General features: G+C 56.6%; 1 protein-coding gene across 31 annotated transcripts in view; it reads left to right on the top strand.

The window, feature by feature from the left end:
* The window catches only part of INPP4A (inositol polyphosphate-4-phosphatase type I A), a 102,406-nt gene that overhangs the window by 28,710 nt on the left and 58,238 nt on the right, over positions 1 to 15,458 (top strand). For 5 of the 31 annotated variants that reach the window (XM_058278158.2, XM_071208717.1, XM_071208713.1 and 2 more), the window contains exon 1: positions 10,844 to 10,998. The exons of 12 other annotated variants lie outside the window; for them this stretch is intronic. The gene's annotated coding sequence lies outside the window, so the exon portion shown is untranslated. Of the gene's footprint in view, positions 1 to 10,383; positions 11,112 to 15,458 lie in introns of those variants that run through there. 14 more of the 31 variants (XM_012517957.4, XM_004474379.5, XM_012517955.4 and 11 more) reach the window with 8 other exon arrangements.

Genomic DNA, 15,458 nt, shown 5'->3' on the forward strand with positions numbered 1-15,458 from the left:
GCGTCAGCCATATCGAGAATGTTTCCTGGGGTCCCCAAAGCTAGCAAGTTGAGACACCCCTGCTTTCTCATCCTCTCTTCTTTCCTGCTCTCCTTTGCTTGCACTTGGCTGTCTTCTGGAAGGCGAAGCACTTTGGCCCTCCCCGGCCCTTCTTGCCGGTCTGTGGGGCCCCCAGTCCCCACGCAGTGGGGAGACTCGCTGGCCTAAGGATTTGCGGGCGGCGAGCCAGGGGCGTGAAGCAGGCGGGCGGGCGCTCCTCAGGGTCTCCAGGGGCTCCGCAGCTCGGGCGGATCAGAGCGGGTCTAGGTGACGTTCTGGTGGAGGAGCCTGGACGTAAATCCTTAGAAGACCCTGCTGTGCGGAGGGCGGAGCTGGGGTCCTGCCGGCGCCACTGCACCTGAGGCTGTCGCCACAGGGACCTTCACCGGGCCGGTGTGGGGAAGGGACAGCGCCAGCGCCAACCCAGGTGCACCCCGACTGGCTCCTGCAGAGGCTGGGGCTCCAGAAATCGCCTGGAGCTTTTCTGTCTGGGAGGCTTGTCTTGTTTCTCCCTTGTCTTGTTTCTTCCTTCAGTTGTTCAGTTTCCTTGGTACGGACTCACGGCTGTTCCTTTTACACCCTGTGTCCTTCCCCAGTGCTAGGTCACTTCCCCACTTGCTCAGAGGCCTCCCCATCTGCGCACTGGGTGCTCTTCTGGTCGCCGCCCCCCATCGAAGTGTGGGTCTGTCTGTTTGTAAACACAAATTCATTGGGCTCCTGCTTAACTCCTGGCACTGCAGGATGTCCCGGCTCATCTTGTGTCTTTCCTAGCCTGGGGTCAGTGCCGTTCTTTTGTTAGTAACAGATCTGGGTGCTGAGTGCTCAAGTTATTTTAATCTTGGTTGCTGTGCAATCAACTGAGCAACAAAGGCAGACTGTCTAAGTAGCCGTAGCGGCAAGAAATAGCTGGAACTCTCTGGTTATCAGCTCTGCCCCCTTTGAGGCTGCCAGGTGCAGTTTTACGGTTGCAGACCTGGCGTGCCCCTCATTTGGAGTTCTGGCTCTGAAATTGCCCTCCCTGGTGATTCTGTGCACGGGTCTCCCCTGAGGCGAGCATCCTCTCTCTGGCTTGTGGTGGAGACGCAGCAAATAGGCCTTGAATGAAGGATTCCTGCTCTTTGCAATAAAATCTAATCTGAGGAAAGAACTGGAGAGAAGAAAAACTCTAAACGCATAATGGGTGGGGTGGGCTGGGGATCAGGGGAGGGATGAGAGATGGGCCTCAGTGGTTCCTTCCCAGCTGAGCTGGGCGGGGCAGTGGGGGCCCCAGGGTGTGGGAGGGGGGCTGGGGCTGGGCAGGGCTGTGGGGGCGGGGGGGGGGGGGCCTGGGGCTGGGCGGGGTGGTGGGGGCCCCAGGGTGGGGAAGGTTGGGTGGGGGAGGGGCGAGGGGTGGTGGGGGGCGCTGGGGCTGGGCGGGGGTGGTGGAGATCGCAGTGTGGCAGCTGTGAGAGCCCGTGGCCAGAGAGCCGCAGGGTGCTGGCGTGGAAGCCTGCGTCCTAAGGACCCAGGACGCCCGCCTCGCCGGGGCTGGCGCTGTGCATGACAGCGACGTAGGCAATGTGGTCGTCAGCCTCGTGGGAGGCCACTTAGGAGCCGTGGGGTAGAGAGAGGAGGGAGGGCAATGTGTCAGAGCGGGAGACCGTTCTGGGGTTGGAGAGTGGGTGAGGAGAGCAGCGCCTGCGCCCCTGGTGTGTGGTGTCTGGACACAGGACTCAGGAGGGGCTGGTCTGCAGAGTGGCAGTGGCCAGTTTCACGGGGGGCCTGGGGTGGGCTCGAGTGGCCTTCAGGGTGGAGTGAGGAGCGGCAGGCACTGTGCCCGGGGGGGAAGTGGAGGACACGTGCGAGGCCACGGGAGGCGCAGGGCCAGAGGCGCCGTCCTTGCTTCCCTGCCGGGGAGACGCCGCCTGGCACGCTCGGTGTGACATCCGACTGGCCCGTGCCCTGGGTGCACCAGTGCCCCAGTGCCACCCGAGCTGCCCCGGGGCTTTGGACCCAGGGCTGGAGTCCCTTGGAGTGTGGCCCTGACAGTCTTCTGGGGCACCCACCCTCTCACTTCTTCCTGGCCTCCCCGCACAGCTGCTGGTGTGAGTTGCTTCTGGGTGGAGTGGGGGCACCTCTCCAGGTTTGGGATCAGGTGTGAGCGTTGTCCTTGTTGAGGTGGCATCGCCCCCTGCGCAGTCACCTTGAGACCACCTTCTCCACTGTGTCCGGGCAGGGTCAGCGTCTTCACAGGACCCCCGTGCGTGGCGTGGAGGAGGGCGCTGAGCGCTTGGCAGAACCTCCCAGCGAGGGCTGGTGCCGCTCACCCGGCAGGCTGGGAGCCGGGGTCTCGGTGTGGGGGGGCCTCTCTGCTGCCTGCCCTCCTCTGACTGTGCCTCCTGTGGGGGGGTCTCTCCAAGGAGGAATCACGCCGGGCCCTGGAGGAAGAGCCACTGCTCAGGGGGAGCCCCTGGGGGAGCTGCGCCCCTCGTGGCGGAGCATGGCCGGGAGGCAGTCCACCTCCCCTGGTGACATCCGCACCCAGGGCGAGGGGGCGAGGGGGCGAGGGATGCCGCATCCCCTGAGGGGCCGAGGGGGTGGTGGTGGGGGGAGCGGGTAGTGCTGGCATCCCGAGGGGGCAAGTGCTGCCAGGGGGCGAGGGGGTGCCAGCAGCTGTCCCTGGCAGGTCCAGGGTGGACTTTGGTCCTTTGGACACCACAACAGTTCACAAGGGTGTGGTTGGTTGTTTTGTTTTTGTCTCTTTCCGTTTTCCAAAATTATTATTTTATGATACATCAATTTTTTCTGCTTAGAAAACAAAACAGAGCAAAAAACTTTCCAAAGAAAAGAGGCAATTTAATGCTGGCTTTTTAATTAAAAAAAAAAAAGTTACTATGGGGAAGAGTAAAATGAGGTTGTGTTTCTTTATGTTGGTGGAGAAAAAAAAGAAAACCCAAACTGGGTCAGGCAGATCATAGTAGGAACAGCAAGCTCCATCTGTGTCTAACTGCAGCCGAGACCCAGCATGTCAAAAATAGATTGTTTTCCAAAACAGGGTGGGTGGTGGAGCGCTCGCACCACGAGGGCTGGCGCCCTGGACCTGAGGGCATGGTGACTCCTTTCACGGTGGCACCGTGGGGCTGGCGTCCTGGGGCCCGTGGGCACGGTGACTCTTCACGGTGGCACCGTGGGGCTGGCGTCCTGGGGCCCGTGGGCAAGGTGACTCTGTCCGCGCAGCTCCGCCCTGGCCACGAGGCCTCGCTACGGGGCGTGCTCCTCAGGATGCACACGCACTTGCACACCATTCCAGGGGAAGCAGCACGTTCAGGCTGACACACACCCCGAAAGCCCCTGACTGCAGAGTGGCGCGAAACCCTCAGTGAGTTGTGAAAACCGAAAAACCCGCAGAAGCCCCATGCACCGTGATGCCAACAACGGAAACAAGCGGCCGGGGGGCCCAGCAGGAGGCCCCGTGGCGGGATAGCCACGGCCCAAGTCAGTGCTCCCAGAGGAAGTCGATGGACTGCAAATCCGGGCCCGGGGGGGTCACTCTAGGGTGCTCAAGCTGACAGCGCGCACTCAAGCTGGCAGCGCGCACTTTGCACGCCACTTGGCTGCGCAGGACAGTCCTGCAAAGTCGAGGGGGGCGTTGCATGTGTTAAAACAATTCTCTTCTAGTGTGGTCTGTTTTAAAAATGTTGCCACTCGAGGCGTTCTTCACTGGCTGAAAGCGGACAGCAGAGATTGTGAACGTCTCTCCTGGTGCCGGAAGGGGCTGCCCCTCTCCAGCCTGTCCCATGCCGAGCCCTTTTCTCAGCCCCCCCCCACCCGCTTCCCCAGGGCTGGGAGGGGGTCTCCGAGGGGGCTGCACAGCCGCTGTGGTTTTTCGTGAAGGGGCGTGTGGCCAGTCCCTGGGGAGGCCCAAGCACAGCCCCGGGGCCCTGTGGGCAGGGCGACATCCAGTGGGGCCCACGGCGGACAGCCCTGCAGAGGCCTGCCAGAGCCACAGCCGCGGCTGAGGACGGCTTCGGGCTTCGTCAGTTTCTACAGGTCCCCACTTTATAGATGAGAAGTCTGGGGCGGGGCTCTGGGGTCCAGGCTGGAGGCTCCACGTGGCCGAGCCAGGCCTCTCCTCTCGCCCCGGTGTTACGGGCAGTGGCCTCACCCAGGGCCTCCTCCCCAGCTACCCCCGGCTCACCGCCCACCGGGTGGAGGTCGTGGGCTGGGCTCTGCTGATTGCCAGGCCCCTCCTCAGTTTGTATTGCCAGAGTGCTTTCTGCCATCCTTGGGGAGTGGGCAACACCTGTGCCCCCTTCTCCCCACGCCTGCTGTCCCCAGCCACATTGCTTCCAGATGTTACCTGGAACCCTTTGGCCTTGGCTCAGGGGACTGGCTCGAGGGGCTTGGCTCCGGGGGTGTGTGCGGCTGGACTGCTGCTTGCTCTGACCCCCTGACGTCTGTGTCACACTCTTGAGCATGGTGAAGTCTCTCGCGTTTTGTAGATTACTCATTAATCAAGATGCATGTCTGGGTGACTTATTTTTAACAAAATTAGTGTGTCGTGCTGTGCCCAGTTCCTGTGGGAGGGCTGTTTTTTTTATTCCTCTAGACTCCTGTTCTGCTGTTCAGCTTTCCTAGCACGGAAGGACTTTTATGTGCAATGTTTTGCTCATCTTTGGAAATAAAAAGTAAATTTTTTTTCTTTCTTAAATTTTTAAAATTTAATTGCCTTTTTTAAAAAAAGATAGGTAGATCACAAAAATGTTACATTAAAAAATTCAAAAGGTTCCCATATACCCCACACCCTACCCCACCCCACTCCTCCCACATCAACCACCTCTTTCATCAGTGTGGTACATTCATTGTATTTGGTGAATACATTTTGGAGCACTGCTGCACTGCATGGATTGTAGTTTACATTGTAGTTCACACTCTCCCCCAGTCCATTCAGTGGGTTATGGCAGGCTATATAATGTCCAGCATCTGTCCCTGCAATATCATTTAGGACAACTCCAAGTCCCGAAAATACCCCCACATCACATCTCTTCTTCCCTCTCCCTGCCCTCAGCAACTACTGTGACTGCTGTCAGTGATACAGTTTCTTCCATTGCTAAAGTCACAATAGTTCTATAGTGGAATATTAGTAAGTCCACTCTAATCCAAATTTTATTCCTCCATCCTGTGGACCCTGGGATGGTGATGCCCACTCCACCTGTAAATTGAGAGGGGACTTAGATACTACATGGCTGATAGATGGGATTCTCCTGCTTACAGTTGTAGGCACTCTTGGTTCCCTGGTGTGGTGGTTGACCATCCTCACCTCCCTGTTAGCTGACTTGGTTTAAATCCAACAAACGGGCGAGTAGGAGTTGCAACTCTCCTGAGGCTCAGGGCCCAGCTGGCACATATCCAGTCCAGAGATTCAAGTCCCCTGAGTATACACCAACCCCAGTGCCAACCACATGTTCAGTAAAAGTGACAGAAAAGACGTGTAGAAAGGTCATATCTAAGTCCAGCTCCATCACACTCAGGAACACAAATTCCAAAGTAGGGCTCACTAACAAGACACTGAACTCCAGAGCCATGTGCCATGACCATAGAACCTGTGTGTCTCTGTAGCCCTCTGGAGCACCAGTACCTGGGGGTTGTATCTACTTTGGCTGTCTCTGGGATCCTGCTGAGACGTGCATAAGTGCGACCCCTCTCATGACCTCCTGACTCAGGACTCTTAGCCATATAAACTCATTTGCCTTTACCATTTCCCCCTTTTATTCAAGGTCTTTTTCTTGTTGCATCACCAGCTTGTCTTTGATAGTAATCCCTCAGTGCCAGGGAGGCTCATCCCCAGGAATCACATCCCACACTGGGGAGAAGGTAATGCATTTACATGCTGAGTTTGGCTTAGAGACTGGCCACATTTGAGCAACATGGAGGCTCTCAGGAGGTAACTCTTAGACACCCTGCAACACTAGGCTAAGTTGAAATTTCAAGCATAACAGGCTCATAAGCATAGTCATCAGTATCAAGAATTTATCATTGGACCATTCCTCTTCACTGGTCTTTGCTCTTGCACTTGGGGAATTGTTGCTATTCTATTGGAGAATGTAACAGAGCTTCGCTGGCTAGGAACTCAACACTCCCTCAGTTGTTTGTAATTCTAACTATTATGAAAATACCCAATGAATATCCGAACATTTTAATATACCCTGTATACATGCCCTGGAGAACTCCCTCCCAACCATGCGTCCCCCATCAATAACACCCCACACCAGCGTTCCTCCCCTGCCATAGTTGAACCCCTCTGTGGTCCAAAACGTCTTAAAAAATGAAGCCTAATATATTGCCAAATTCAATTTGTAGGAAAATGAACTAGTAATGATAGATTCAAAAATTAGAAATAGAATACTAATTTAGAAAAACTAAAATAAAGTAAAAATAAATTGGGGTATTAAAAATGAAAAATATCATAAAACTTTATTTTTTACCTTCTACCTTTCATCACTGTAATAGGTGTTGCCCTGTATGTAAAGTGGCAAGGGAGTTTCTTTCATTCCTTCCTCAGTGTCAGCATTTTTTTTTTAATTTTTAATTTTATCTTCAAAAAAATTTTAGATCATACTAAAGTCACATATGCAATATAGGAGACTCCCAAGTATCCAACATCAAACCCTTTTCCCCCTTCCCCAGCAATGATCTTTTTACATATTCATGTTATATTTGCTGCAGCTGATGTATAGATGTTGAAACATAGCTACCAACCATGGTTCCATTTTGGTTTACATTATGGTTTATATTTTAGACTGTAGAATTTTCTAAAATTTTAGTTACAATATGGTTTACATTATGGTTTACATTTTAGTCTATAGACTGTTTTACATTTTGGTGAAATTTAACATGTCCTATATCCATCATTGCACAATCTTGTGGAACACTTCCATTGCCCCCCAGTTACCCTGCTTCTATCTATTCTATTCCTCTCTCCCGCTCCCCTCAGGGCCCACAGTGACAACCAAGCTTCACTGCTTGAAGGACCAGATTCACAGATACTTGCTGCAGTGCTGAGGGCTTGACACACTAGACACTCTTCCCCATTGGGAGTCAACAGTTCTCTCAAGAGACACAATTCCCTCTGTATGAGAACATCAGTCCTCGCCAGGATGTGGGTACACCTTCCCACTTATTATATGTGTCTCCATCCAATGATATAATGCACTTTGACAAGATGAGCACTCACACACTCCCTAGAAGCTGCCCCTGTGCCTAATGCCCCCCATTAAGCACCTTAAACAGGTAATCCTTCCTTATTATTATTTTGTAAAGAGTTTTCTCAACATTATAGTTTCAACCACATACCCGACAATCTCCCATGTTCATCTGTTCCCCCCAACATTCCCCCCAATTCCTTGGGCCATCTGACCCATCCTACCAACCCTAGCCCCCCTCAAGACTGCAAAGCCCCACCCAGTAATGTCCCTATGCCCCCGTCTTATCCCTTCCCTGTACAACTACTTACGTCTATCATAGATTTCACCCATGTAGGCATCAGCTCACAACCTTCCTCTCTCCCACAATTTCCGGTAAGCCTATCATCCAGTCTCTAGCTCTCTGAGACAGCTTGGTTTGCTTATTTCATATCAGAGAGATTATGTAGTATTTGTCCTTCAATGCCTGGCTTGCTTCACTCAACATAAGATCCTCAAGATTCATCCATGTTATCCCATGTGTGGTACTGTATTCCTTCTTACAGCTGGGTAGTATTCCATTGTATGCATATACCACATTTTGTTTATCCATTCATCTGTTGATGGGTATATGGGTTCATTCCAACCTTTGGCAGTAGTGAATAATGCTGCTATGAACATTGGTGTGCATACATCAGTTTGTGTCCTTGTTTTCAGATCTTCTGGGTATATGCCCAGCAGTGGAATTGTTGGGTTATATGGCAAATCTTTAGCTAGTTTTTTGAGAAACTGTCAAACTGTCCTCCAGAATGGCTGGATCCTTCTGCATTCCCTCAGCAGTGGATGAGTGTTCCCATTCCTCCACATCCTCTCCAACACTTGTAGTTTTCTGTTTTTTTAATAGCTGCCAGTCTAATGGGAGATCCATTTCTGGTATGGTGGGGTTAGGAGCCCCTTGGGCCCACTCCTCAGAGACGGAAGAGTAACTGATGAAAATTACATGAAAAGGAAACAGCCTTTTAGGTCTCCTGAAATTGTTCTGAGGACGTATAGCAAAGTGAAGAAACACTTACGTAAGAAAAGCTCCACCCACTTCAGGTGCCTGTGGCCCTCTTCTCCCAGCTCCCAACCTTCCGGGGAGGGGTGGTCAGAATGCCTCACCTCCCCACCCAGCTCCAGGTTGCCGAGGCTGAGCTCCCAGCAGGTACAGCTGAGCAGTTGGGGTTCCCTTCCTCCGGGGGGCCCCCCCCAGGGCAGGAGCTCCACCCAGGCCCCATGGGCCAGGAACGCGGGCCCCTTCACCGGCCCTCACCCAGCCCGAGAGGCCAGAGGCTTACAAAGCAGGGCCATCCCTCCGAGAGAGGCGGGCTACTGCCCCCACCCCAGCGCTGTCGGAGGAGAAGGAAAGCAGGCCATGAGAACAGAACGCGGCGCTCTCCTCCAGCGACCTGCTGTATTTGGTCCAGGCCTGGAGGAGGCCGCGCTCGAGGTGCTGTGGACGGCAGGGGGCAGGTAGGAGGAGGCTGGTAGCTCCATGAGAACAAGCTCGGCTCAACTAGGCCAGTTTGTTGACCAGAGAGGACCAGGGTGAAACCCAGCTCGGCCCGCCGGGGCAGGCGGATCTCAAGCGGGCCCGGGTGAACTGACCGCCGGAGCGGAACTGCTCAGAGGGGAGCAGCAGGTGTTGAGCCACGGCCTCTCCGCGCGGGAGAGCCCGAGAGCCCTGCTGAAGGCGGCACCTCCAGGGGGAGGACGCCGAAAACCACCTGCCAGGACGTGCTGAGCTCACGCCTGGCACGGAGGGCGCCACCGCTGCCCGCCCCGTGTGCCGGGGCGTCTCCATGGCCCCCTCCGCGGGGAGGCTTCTGGGTGCGGGCTGCGGGCAGTGGGGAGGGGCTTCGCGCGGGCTCGGCCTCTCCTCTGGGGTGACGGAAGGTCTCAGGGTGCCTTGCTGGTGGCGGCTGGGTGCGCACTTTACGCGGGTGCGTTCGTGGTGTGTAGTGGTACCTCTGAGCCGGCACACCGAAAACGCGCTTGTCGTGCTGCGTGCGTTAAGGGAGTCGAGTGGAAAGGACATTCTCCCGCACGGGAGAGCCCACGTGGCTCTTGATGTGACGTGCTGTTTTTAAGTTGTGCTTGAAGGAATGCGATTTTGCAACGTGGGGTCTGAACAGTGGGGTGCTGGTTTGCACTGCCTTCGCTCTCCACTTCTCCCCGAAAGAGAAACCTCACACACAACCCCCTTCCAAGTTCTCCTTTAGCAAATATAATATTTTATATGGACACCTAGTGATTTTATGTAACTTCAGAGGACTCTGTGTCCTTGCCTCCCTCAAAATTTTTATTTTAGGTATAAACTAAGTTTTAGAGTTGGACTATGTTTTCTGAATGAATTGTATGCTTTATTAATATCTATCAATGAAATTGTTTTTAAAAAAGAATAAAAATACAATATTTTCCATTAAAAATAATTGAATAATGAAGTTTTTCGGGGGAAGAAATGATACTATAATACTGAGTTTTATAATCCATGCACAATTAGGGCCTCTTTAATTTCTTTCTCATTCCTTGCTTTTCCATATAGAGATCTTGCTCATCTTTTGCTAGATTTATCTCTAAGTATTTTGTATTTTATGTTGTTTTAAACTATATAATTTCAAAATTTCATTTTCTACCTGTTTCTTACTGGTTTAAGTAAATATTCCTAAAAAAAAAGAGAGAGGGAGAGATTTTAAAGTCCACATCACGGTGTTCACAGCGTTGTCCCGGGCCCCTCCAGGAACAACAGGGAAAGCCATGGGCTTGCTCTTAACCAAGTCTTCTCTTTTTAACCTTTCAAAGTTGTTAAAGCTTTAACCAGAAGGAATCAACTAGAAGGCAAGCGTGTAGGGGACACGGTCTCCAGCACTCCCTGTGTAAGTCCAAACTTCACAAAGATTCCTTTTCTGGAGTAAAACAGCTCTTTGCTATTTGCACGTTTATTTCTGAGTTGTAAAGATTATTTCCCCTTCCCCAGTTTTCAGAATTTCGTCTATGCCCCATTCGGTCTTGGCTGCCATAACCAGACAGCGCGAGGACCACCTGTTTCTTGCGGAACTGTGATTTTTAACTCTGCTTGCAAAGGAATTCTGTTAACCCCTGATTAAGCCCTTGGCTGGCTCCAGTTTGTTCTGGGTCTTTTCCAGAGATGCATTTTGAATGTGTTCCTGGGAGCATGGGCAGGCGTGACCTGGAGCAGCTGTGGGCGAGGGAGCCACTCGGGGCGTGACCTGGAGCAGCTGTGGGCGAGGGGGCCGCTCGGGCCGTGACCTGGAGAGCCATGGAAGAGGGAACTGCTCGGGGCTGAGGTCCCTGGCTCTGCCGCCCCCTCTGCCTTGACTTTGGCCCAGCCTCCCTTTGCGCCTGGCCCTGGGTTTCAGGCATTAAAGGTCCCCTGCGCACCCAGCAAGCCGGCGCTGAGGCGGAAGCGGGGGGGCTGCTGCCGCGTCCTGGGCTGCTGCAGGCTGCCCTCGCTCTGGCTGCTGGACCCGCAGAGCGAAGGTGCTCTGAGGCGCAGGCTGGGCATCTCCGCCCAGTGGCGTCACCCCCAGCGGTGTCATCCCAGCGGTGTCACCCCCAGCGTCACTGTGCTCCACCCCCGCGGCGCCGGGGAGCAGCGCTGCCAGAAGCAGGGGCCGCCGCGCTGCTGGAGCCGCATCCGCCCGCCTCCCGAGGGCTGAAGCTGGGCGCAGAAGCCGCCCACGTGGCAGAGACCCCGCGATGCCCAGCAGGGCTGCGTGCCAGGAGCTACCCTAGAAAGGCCAGTTCGCGCTTGGATTTTGGTTCCTTCCCCCTTTTCCCCCGAAATAGTGCTGGAGAATCGCATGTATTTTTAGAGCTGCTTCGCAGTTTCTCTGTGGAATCTTTCCTCGGGTACGTGCTTTAATCCTCTGATCCAGCCTTAAGAGCTACAGAGTGCTGTATTTATTTGAATTTATTTGAAACATGAAGGCTTTTCAGAATGTTGCTCCAAGAAATCTGATGAATGCAGAACTCTGGAATTGCTGCCTTAAAAGGCTTAATTACTGCTGGGTTCGCAGGCCCTCTGATGACTTCTTCCCCCTTTCCCTGGGCCGTCTAGAGCAGCGCAGCTAAAAATACCCTTGGGCCCCTGGTCCGGAGGCCTCTGGGCTGCCTCTGCACCCTGTCCAGGACGGGAGGAGAAGACCCTTCTTGAAGAGGTGGTGGGTTCTTGGCTGCCCTGACAGCCCGCCTGCGGGGCTCTGGCCGGGTCTGAAGGCCCCTGGGCCCGACGCAGGGGTGCCTCCGTGCGCCCCCGGGGGCTGCGGGCCCAGGCCAGCAGGCCCAAGCGGCTCGCTCCTGGGGAGCTGCCCGGCTTCATCCTCAGGCGGTGACGTTCCCCGGAGAGAACGCCCGTCAGAGATTTAAGTCCACCTTCCCCGTGCGTCTCGGGACCTGGTGCGATGTAAATCCAGCTCTTCCCAGTGACTTGTGGTCTCAAGCCCTGGAGACGCGCCCTGTTGCGATTTCCTGCAGGCTCTGAGCTGGGACTGGGACGTCCCCGCCGTGGACGAGGACGGAGGCCCAGGCCCAGGAGTTGGCCTGGAGCCGGCGGCGGGCTCTTGGGTGCCGCGGAGGAGCGTGCATGTGTGTACGTGTGTGCACAGCGTGTGTATGTGGTGGGCACACGCTTAGTTCACAGCTGCAGACATTACCGACAGTATCATGATTAAATTGTAAATTTAAGTTAAAAAATGTCTTTGAAGAAAAGCAGATGAGCAGCAGCGCCCGGTCGTGGTGGAGAGCCCGCCGCCTCGCCGCCTGCGGTCGGGCAGTGCTGAGGGGCCCGCGCCCACCCGAGGCGGCCGCCCTGCCCACGGTCCCCGCGGCAACTGGCAGGACGCCCTCTGCCCTGAGCTGCCAGGTCCCTGCCTGCCTGTGAGGAGCAGTGGCCCCTGCCGCAAAATGGAGGGCAGGGAGGGGGCCGCACCCCAGGCCCCGGCGTGGGTGATTCGCCCGAAGCCCGGCAGCTCCCCACAGGGCCTGCTTCCGGCGAGCCGGCGGGTGCATGCGCAGCTGCGGCGTGTGGGGGCTGTGGGGCCCACTGCAGAGGCCTCAATTGGCAGGTGACCTCAGCGGTCGGTGCGCGCCTGGCCCTGGCCGCCGTCACAGCTGGTCCTCACCAAAGCCCAGGGCTGGCGCCAGACGAGAGCCCTGGGTGGCCGAGCCCTCTGGGTGGGCGGGGACGTGCCCGCGGGGGAGGCGCGCCGCCCTGGCCCCTGCCAGGGTCCCTGCCTGACCCGTGCGCGAGGCGGGGGGCCCTCAGGGGCCTGGAGGCTGAGTTAGCCGCGTCCTGCTCGCTCCCAGGGCTCAGCTTTCCACAGGTTTCCTCCACGGGAGAGGAGAACAGATCTGAAAACCAATTTCGAAGGGACGTTTTCCCTGATCTCTTTATTACCCACCTGCAAGATGGTTAAATACAAAAACCTTGACTGTAAATCACAAGGTAGGCTCTCATGAGCTTTCACTGCCGCTGCTCTGGGCGGTGGCACTTTCACATAGGATGTGTGACAGAGGCCCTTGGTGGGGCCTCAGCTTCATTCCCTTCTCTACATTTCAGAACTCAGCAGCAGATTTTGAAGAAAAAGAAATAGTGATGGAGTGACAATTTTCTTATGGGTGTACAGGTCTCCTGGCTCCTCAGCATTTTTCTGGAAACAGCACAGCCGGCTCAGGTCTCTTTCCTGGAACTAGGCCACAGGGAGAGAAAGGGCCGTTGGTCCTAGCACTTTTCTTGAGCTGTCTCCCTACGAGGGCGTGGAAAGAGCCCTGGCGTGAGGGATGTGTCACCAAGGCGAAGGCCAGTAGACTACAGGTTGCTTGGCCTCTCCACTTATCAAGGGGCCTTGGCTCGTTTTGATGGTGTCGGGTTTTATTTTATAATGACTGAATCGACCGCCTGCCGCGGGGCCTCCCAGGGACCTGCCGGGGCTGGGGCGGCCTGCCTGGGCTGCGGCCCCTCCGTCCTGGCCAGCCCCCGGGGCCCTGCCAGCGAGGAGCCGCCCGTCGCTCGCCTGTGTGTCCCGGAGCCCGGCGGTGTCCCAGGAGGTGGTGGCTCGCTCAGGTGTAGGTGAGCAGTTAGGAGCCGGCGCTCCGTGGCCCTGGCTCCCCGGCCCCCTCCAGCTCTGTTCCCGCCTCACTCCCGTCCCTGAAGCGCGCCTTTACCGCTCAACGTCAGGTGCCTGGGTCGGCCTCTCCGGATCTGAGGCCCCTCCCTTCCTCGCAGCAAGGGGCCCGTGCGCCCCTGTGTCTCGGGGTCGCCGCGTGTGTCTGGTCCGCTGTCTCTGCTGGGTCCTGGAAGGCAGGGCCCGCTTCCGAACCGCACGTGCGCCTCATGTCACGCCAGCTCGGGTGAGCCAGGCTCTGGTGCCGGGCCCGTGTGGGCAGCCAGGTGGAGGCGCCTGGGAACCCCCATGGCCCTGAGCCACGCACTGGCCAGTGCTTCCTGACCCCTCCCGCTGGCCTGACCTGCCCTGGTGGTTGAGGAGAGGCGAGAGGGCAGGTGAGGAGAAGGGCCTTGGCGGCCGAGCAGAGGCAGCGTGTCAGCGGCACCTTGTCCAGTCTAGCTCCTGTGAGCAGGTCCTGCGTGGGGACACATCCTCAGGGTCGTGCCCGGGTATCTTTTTCTTTTTATTATCCCCCGCTCTTGCGGCTTGCTTGCTGTCTGCTCTCTGTGTCCATTCACTGCGCGCTTTTCTGTGTTTTTACTTGTCTCCCTTTTTGTTGTGTCACCTTGCTGAGTCAGCTTTCCGCGGCGCTTGCGGGCCGGGTGGTGCTCCACAGCGTGCGGGTGACCCTGCCTTCACAAGGAGGCCCGGCACGCAAACTTAGGGCCTCCCGTGTGGTAGGCGGGAGCCCGACTGATTGAGCCGCAGCTGCTTCCCCTGGGTATCTTTTTAAAGTTGCTTTCCCCCGGGTCCTCCTGGTTTCCGCTGCTGTCTGCTTTGCTGAGAGCCAAGGCCAGCCTATGGCAGCAGGACCCAGAAGGCCCGCTGGTGCCACCCGCCCTGGTGGGCAGCCCGAGAAGGAGCAGCGATGGGAGCGGGGCCAGAGACCCCCCCCTCCCGGCTGAGGAGCCCCTGGGGGTTCGGACTTCTGCTGCCTCAGCTTCGGGGTCCCCAGTGGGCTGCCCAAGTGCCTGTCACATCACACCCTCTGGAGAAAAACCCAAACCTAACAGCCGAGCCGTGCGGCCGGGCAGCTGAAGCCCCGGTCCCTCTCCCCAGGGGCTGATGTCCAGTCAGGACGGCCTCCTGTTGCTCTTCAGGGGGGCCTGCCGCGGTCGGCTCAGAGCCCCTCCGCCTGGCAGCGGGGGCTGCCAGGCTCCACTTCCATGGCCGAGCCAGCGGGCGGTCCCCCGGAGCAGAGCCCACCCTGGCCTGCTGGCGAGGAAGCTGGAGTGGACACGGCTGGCGCGGCGCCTGGGGCCTCGGCACGTGCTGTCTCCTGCCTCGTTCCTAAAATAACGGTGCCTTCCTGGCACTTCATCGATCTGTGGTTGTTGCTGAGCATTTATAGCCCTTGATGGGATTTTTTTTTGCCACTCAAGAAATTATGTGTTCCCTCGTGAAGCCAACTTTGACACTTCCGAATTTGAAAACAAACTTTCCTAGGGAAAAATAAACAGAACCCACCCACCTCTGGGCCTCAGAAGCTCCTGGAACTGTGACCTCATTCTCAGTCCTGCTCTGTAAGCAGGGATCTGCGAGGAGACAAATGGCTCCCCGCCCTGCTGTGCGGGTGGCCGGCCCTGCGCCTTCTGGCTGAGCCGGGGGAGCCGGGCGCTGGGCTGGGCGGCTGGGGGCGGGCTGGCTGGGAGCCTGCCCGGGCTGGGGTGGGGGTGCCCGGTGCCAGGCCCCCCAGGCAGGCGGCAGGGCTTACCAGGCAGCCCCCGGGGCTGTGTCTTTCCTTGGCTTTCCCCACACTCCGTGCGCGCGGAGCTTTGAGGTTGCTGGGCTGTTGAAGGATGTGCTGGTGGTCTGCTTTTTGGTAAATGAAGTCAAAGCCCGGCTTCCTGGAACCGGCAGAGGAAAGGCTAGGACAGCTCTGAGCGCGGGTCAAGATCCCCCGAGCCTCCCGGGAGCCGGTGTGGCCGCACACCACGGCGTTCTGCAGCGAGCGGATGGAAGCTGCTGGAAACCGGAAAGAGAAGGAAATTTAAAAACACAGTGCTCAGGCAGCCAGAGCAGAGGAACTCGG

Source organism: Dasypus novemcinctus, chromosome 17, assembly GCF_030445035.2.
Source record: "Dasypus novemcinctus isolate mDasNov1 chromosome 17, mDasNov1.1.hap2, whole genome shotgun sequence".
NCBI lineage: Eukaryota > Metazoa > Chordata > Mammalia > Cingulata > Dasypodidae > Dasypus > Dasypus novemcinctus.